The sequence below is a fragment of the Ixodes scapularis genome, unplaced genomic scaffold (genome assembly GCF_016920785.2).
Source record: "Ixodes scapularis isolate PalLabHiFi unplaced genomic scaffold, ASM1692078v2 PGA_scaffold9__187_contigs__length_104089568, whole genome shotgun sequence".
NCBI classification, from domain to species: domain Eukaryota; kingdom Metazoa; phylum Arthropoda; class Arachnida; order Ixodida; family Ixodidae; genus Ixodes; species Ixodes scapularis.
In genome coordinates this window covers 69,927,621-69,933,552 of record NW_024609884.1, presented here as the reverse complement: position 1 = coordinate 69,933,552, position 5,932 = coordinate 69,927,621, and the positions used below count along the sequence as shown (strand labels likewise).

Here is a 5,932-nt window from a genome sequence, read left to right as displayed (position 1 = left end):
GTGTCGAGGCCTGCTTCGCCAAAACTCCCTGTTCTAAGTAAACCTACTCGTCACGAACTGCTGGCTTACACAGACGCGGTTAAGAATGCTGCGACCATTTTTTTATTTGCGTTTATGATTACCTGAAGGCAAGTAAGCGTAGTCTGTACTTTGGAAGTTCTTGGAGCAAACGGTCCTGTTCCTTGTCAAGGCCTTTCAGCAAGTAAAATGCGAACCCATTTCCGGTATCAATCGCTCGACACACCGTTGAGCGAGCAGCTCTCTTCTACTTTCGAGAAAGAACAGACTGTTTGTAGAACGTATGGGAGAGTAACATTAAAACCGAGTGTGTTGGTAAATATACTTAAACAATCGGAAAGAATAAACTCAAATTCGGGACGAAAACAGACGCATACAACTCTTTTATTGGTTTTGCTCTGTATGTTTATACAGCCTTGATGGAGATGCGCCACGACGGCTAATCGGTCTCTTAGCTGTCGATGAGAAATTTAGCCAGGGCAGTACAACCGCTAACCTGGGTTTCTTAACATGCATCACGCAGTAGTGATTACACGAACGCGTGCCGGTACGAAACGCATCCAGATCGAAAAGGGCGGGGATGGATGCCCGTTTCGATCTACCCATATACCTCGAAGCGAGAGGCGAGTCCCGTAAGGCGATGTGCGGTGTTGTGCGAGTAGGGGATAACTGCAAAACGTTTTTTGCGAGGAACAGGAGCGGGGTACCCTGAAGACTTTGTGGCAAATACACGAAAGAGACTGATCGCCGCCTCCCGGGCACCGCCAGCCGCCCCTGTTCCTCGCAAAAAAACGTTTTGCAGTTACTCGCCTCTCGCTTCGAGGTAGGGGTAGTGTTTAGCTGCAAGCAAAAGCTTCAACAAATGTGCAGAAAGGTGAATACCCCACCCTCCGCGACCCAATGCAACAAAAAGCACGGACAGCAGTTTGTTAAGTGTAGGAAGGAGGTGGTTTGTACCATCCCTTTTTCGTGTGTGTGTGTGTGGGGGGGGGGGGGGGGGGGGGGTATATAGGGCAGACAGGCAGGTGCCTAAATGACCGCCCGAGGGAACACTCGCGGGAGGCGAGCGAACCCCCTGACGACTCCATGCATCCAGTAGTCGTACACCGTATGACGTGCGGCGGTTGTTCGCCCAGATACGAAGGTACGCGCGTATTGGGAGAACACCGGCAGAGATTTGGCAGGGAAGTCGCCGAATCGCACGCCATTAAGAGCTCGGTCACTAACGTTGCTTCGGCTTCTCTAGCCCTTTCCGACAGGGAGATGAAATTCCTCCGTCCCGAACTGGGCGGAAGGGACCAGAGGCCTTGAGGAAAGGCCGCGAATAACACGTTTTTCCCCCTCCCCGTCCTCCTCTTTCAACCCCCCCCCCCCCCCTTTTCCTTCTCTGCTCCCTCCCCAGAACCTGCTCGAAGGCTGTCGTTTGAACGGAGACGAAATAAATGTTGTTGAAAGTTGAAAGAGTTGTATGGGCGTCTGTTTTCGTCCCGAATTTGTGTTTATTATTTCCGATTGTTTAAAGGGCAACTCCGGTCCATACTTTAGATTTTGGGATTATGACTGTTTTTAGTGTTGTCAGCGTCCCTGAATTGCAAGGTGTAGTTTTGTTCTCGTTATTGTGCGTAGTTTTAAAGATATCGACGCCTCAAAGCTTTGTTTGGGGCACGCCCAACAAAACCGAAACTAACCGCTCGAGGCCCCGGCAACACTGGAAATCAGCCGCTATGTGAACGTGACGTCAGGATCGTTCTCGTTCAACGAGTACGCAGGCCGAGCGGCACCTACCTCTGTTGCGCTAGCCGTCTAAGGATAGGAGGTAAGCTGATTTTTTTAAATTTCTGTATACGTGGTAGTTATCCAGCATATGTAGCAAGAGTTAGTGCGTATACCCAAAAGCTAGCGACTGGAAAACCCGTGAACTCGTACGGTGCCGTACTCGGCGGCCGCCGCCGTGCGTGCGCTATGCCGTACTTGTCGCTTGTATACCCAGAAGCTAGCGACTGGAAAACGAGTGAACTCGTTCGGTGCCGTACTCGGTGGCTGCCGCCGTGTGTGCGGCCTTCCGTACTCGTCGCTAGGCCTAAATTGTCATCGGGGCTCCGTGGATGGGGCGCCGTTGCTCTACGCCGCGCTGCCAGTAACGTACAGTACTGGGGGCCCACTCGCTTTCGCGTTGAGGGTCAGTCGCGCAGACGAAGCTTTGACGCTCTCCGGCGTGGGTCGCGGCGCCCGAACACACGTGTGCTGAGCTGTACACGTCTGTTTTTTCGTTCTTTTTTCCTCGGGCGCGTAAAGGACGAAGTCCAAAGTCCACTCGTCGAACAACGTTCACCCACACCTTTTCCAATTTCCGGTCCGTTAGAAACTTGTGAAAGAGCACCTCCGTGTTGCGCAGCGGGTTGTTTGAGCAGCCCACAGCGCTACAAGTTGCACTTGGCATCTTTTGAGGACCAGCTGGGCAGTCTTGGGCGCACCGAGTTCCTCGCTAAAACCAGTCTCGGAGTCCTCACAAGCAAATAAAGAAAAGGCTATACCGAAGCTACACGGGCTATAGATAAAAGCAACGGCTAAACACGCCAATCACAAGCCGAAGTAGCGGTGGTAGCGGCTCAAAGAAGCGCACTCCGCGCAACGCCCGGACCGGAGGAAAAAAAAAGAGAACGATACTGACGTCACGGCCCAATGTTGCTTTAGCGATCGGCAACCTCCCTGGCCGCCCGCTAAGGAGCAGCGGCTCGCGGCGGGTCGCATTTTTATTATCGACATTAGTTGAGAATGCGGTGTCCCACGAACGTAATATTTTGGCTGGGGTCGTATTTTGTGTCACTACAGCGATACCAGTAATTTATTTCGTTTTGAGTTTTGGCCGGAGTTGCCCTTTTGTTTAAGTATGGAAGAGCTTTGTCCTACATGCGGGAGCTTTTGTCGTCAGGTTGAGCACATATTGTGCTGGCGACCGCAGGACTCGAAATCTACAGCGTATGGGATCTGCGAAAAGTCTCCAAAATGACATCCCGCCCTAATGAAAAATACACCAGGGCCCGTTTGCTCGAAGCTGGTTTTCTCTAACCGCGGTTAGAAGTTAACCGCATTCCCCTACGATGGGGAATTTTAGGTCACGTGACCGGCAGAGTAAGGACGGCGGGGAAACATGGCGGTGCCCCAGTGAGTGAGCGTCGCTCGCTTTGGAACTAATACGGCGTAGTAGCTGCAATATCGGGCGCATTAGTCAGCAATGAATGATGCAGGAGGCTTTCGCTTTGCCTTACCTCACTTAAAACGCTGAGCAATGACCTCGCCGCATTTTTTAGATAGCCTTTCGATGGCCATTCCTAAGCCTAAATGAACGCGATAGTTGTCGGCATGGCAACGTCTTTGGAAAGGGGATTGCCTTGACTCAATCGGCCGGGTATTGATAGCGCACAAAAGTAAACAGCGTCCCCTAGACCTTTTGCTAAATTTCCGAAGCACCCAAGTGCATGCTACAGTTACACGCGCCGCACATGCTGGTGTCTGCAGTAATAACTGTTCTAAAGCAAAAAGCCTAAAAAAATGTTTGCCGTGCACGCGCGTTCGTCGAAGATTTATTATGATTATTTCCTTCAAATATTTTATAAGTAGAAGGCCAGCGCGCGCGGATCGTAGAATTACACTTCCAGCGTTCTCCTCGATGTTCGGGCAATTTACTAATAGGTCAATTTTCAGTGGAGCCGAATTACAGGTTTTTCAATTTATAGCGGTGCTATATACAGTTCTTACATGCTGGCCAACCATGCTGCCGGTGTACCGCCCGCCTTTCACTGCTCACTTCTTTCTCATCGTTTCTAGGACTCAACTTCGTCGTCCTCTTTCGAACTTGGAAGGAAATTTCAACGAGGCTTGTCTTCACTTCAGACAGCCAAATATTTAGAAATTTTCCAAACAAGGGTTAATTTAGTTTTACCTTACCGATTATCTGTACCACGAGCAATAAACATTGTTTCTTAAGCTCAAATGCAGGTGTTGCATTCTTTGAATTAAAAAAGATGGCGCCACCGGTCTCACGCCGACCGCGCAATGAACACGAGCGAACGGCACGCGCCTTGCGCGGGGCGGAAAAAGAACAGAAGCTCGCTGACCCTTGACTCGGCTGGTCTGCGTCTCGACGCCTCCGGGCGTCTGCTTCGGTCACCGGACGGTAAACACCTTTTCTTACCATGTAGTTTTGGTCCCCTGTTCAACTTAGAAGATTACAATGACGACGAGGACGGGCTCATTGGTATCACCGACGTTCTTCTCAACTACGCAAGTTTCGAGCCTAAACTACAGTAAATGGTCGTAGTCAGTGCTGCAAACTCGCTAGTCTTCGAATTAGAGCGTAGAAAAAAAAAAACATACAAGTTCGTCTTCCTTTTTGAAGCGCTTCCACCAGCGGCGATGGATTCCAACGGAAAAGAATCACCGCAGGGCAAAGCCCGAGGGTTACCATCCGTTGAGACAACACCAGCGCGACAACCAGGCGAAGCCGACGGCGGCACCAGCCGTGAAAACAGGATGACAGATGAGAGCGGCGCAGTACGTTCCGTGGAGAAGAAAAGCACACTGTCTCCACTCGCACCTGTATTTGTGCCGAAACACTTCAAGATCCAACTGAAGGAAGACAACCATTATGCTGTCAATGAGCCCTACTCTTACCCAACGGTGGAGCTGCTGGGGTTCATCAACGACGTGACCCTGAGTCCTGCCCGAGTTTGACGCCAAGATTGTCTACCTCACAAACGCTCTGGAGTGTGTGTCCGACGTGAAAGGCCTCACTGCAGTCGTCGACGCCATCTTCGACAAAGGCGTGAACGAGCCAAACTTCAGGTATTGGCGACGTGAGCGATCGAAAGCGTCGCTGTGGTCGGCCCACCACAATTGGCTGAATGCTGACTACGACGTCGGCAAAGGATGTCTGAACGACGGAAATAAGAGGAATGTAAGAACTTCAATTTTGACGGTGTTGGCAGTGTTGCTTTGAGAGCGCTTTGATTTCCGGCTTCCACCATGCCCATTACAAACAGCATCGAACTTGTTGTTCACAAGGTAATGACGTCACGAAAGGTAACTGAACGAGGGCGCCACCGAAACATCTCGCCGCTAATAGCGGGGCACGGCTCTGCAACCACCTGGGGAACAATCTGCACATCAAGAACCTCGAAGATGACACCTTCACGAACCTGCTGCTGGACCGGTGTCACGTGGAGTGCCTCAGACGCAGCGACCTCGAAGCTGGAGATTTCGGCGGCCCTTACTTGCGGGGACTCCTGCTGTTCATCGCTGAGCTCTTCTCACAGATGGTGTTCTCCAGAGGGGACAGTTCGTACAAGGTGAAGCACGTGGCAGCCTGCATTCCGGACATGATGCACACTCTTCTGCAGGCCATGAGCAAAGATAACATCAAATGCACCATCCAAGTGCTCAAGCTGACCGGTGGCAACCTGGAAGACCTTGAAAAGGCCGGGACCCCCGGCCTTTTCAGTGGGATCAATGCATGTTCCCACCCATAGGCGTATACATACACATCCTTTGGTCCATGCATCTACCCGTGCCCTGGACATTTGATTTGTTGTAACATGTATCATCATATTGAAATACCATAAAATAGTCATTTACCTACAAGTACAAATTTATTTTTTATGGAAGGGGGAAGTCGGAGTTACTACATTTACCTGAAATATTTTGAGAAAGCTGTGCTCTTAAAGACAATCGTGTGAGCAATTTTTCTTTTCTGTGGCGTGTGACTTTTGTGTACTGCAGGTATTAAGACTTTCTGCCAGTGTTAAGACTTTGTGCAGTGTCAGGTATCACTATATTTTTTTTGCACAGTACTTCTGGACGTTTCCGTGAAATGCGATAATGATACTTGTTCGATTTTTTTTTAGTGCATTCTTTT

The 5,932-nt window shown here is 50.3% G+C and overlaps 1 pseudogene; it reads left to right on the top strand.

Annotated features, from left to right (window-relative positions):
* The first annotated feature begins 4,434 nt into the window (after positions 1-4,434).
* LOC8026850 lies at positions 4,435-5,546 on the top strand (annotated as a pseudogene).
* The last annotated feature ends 386 nt before the right edge of the window (positions 5,547-5,932 follow it).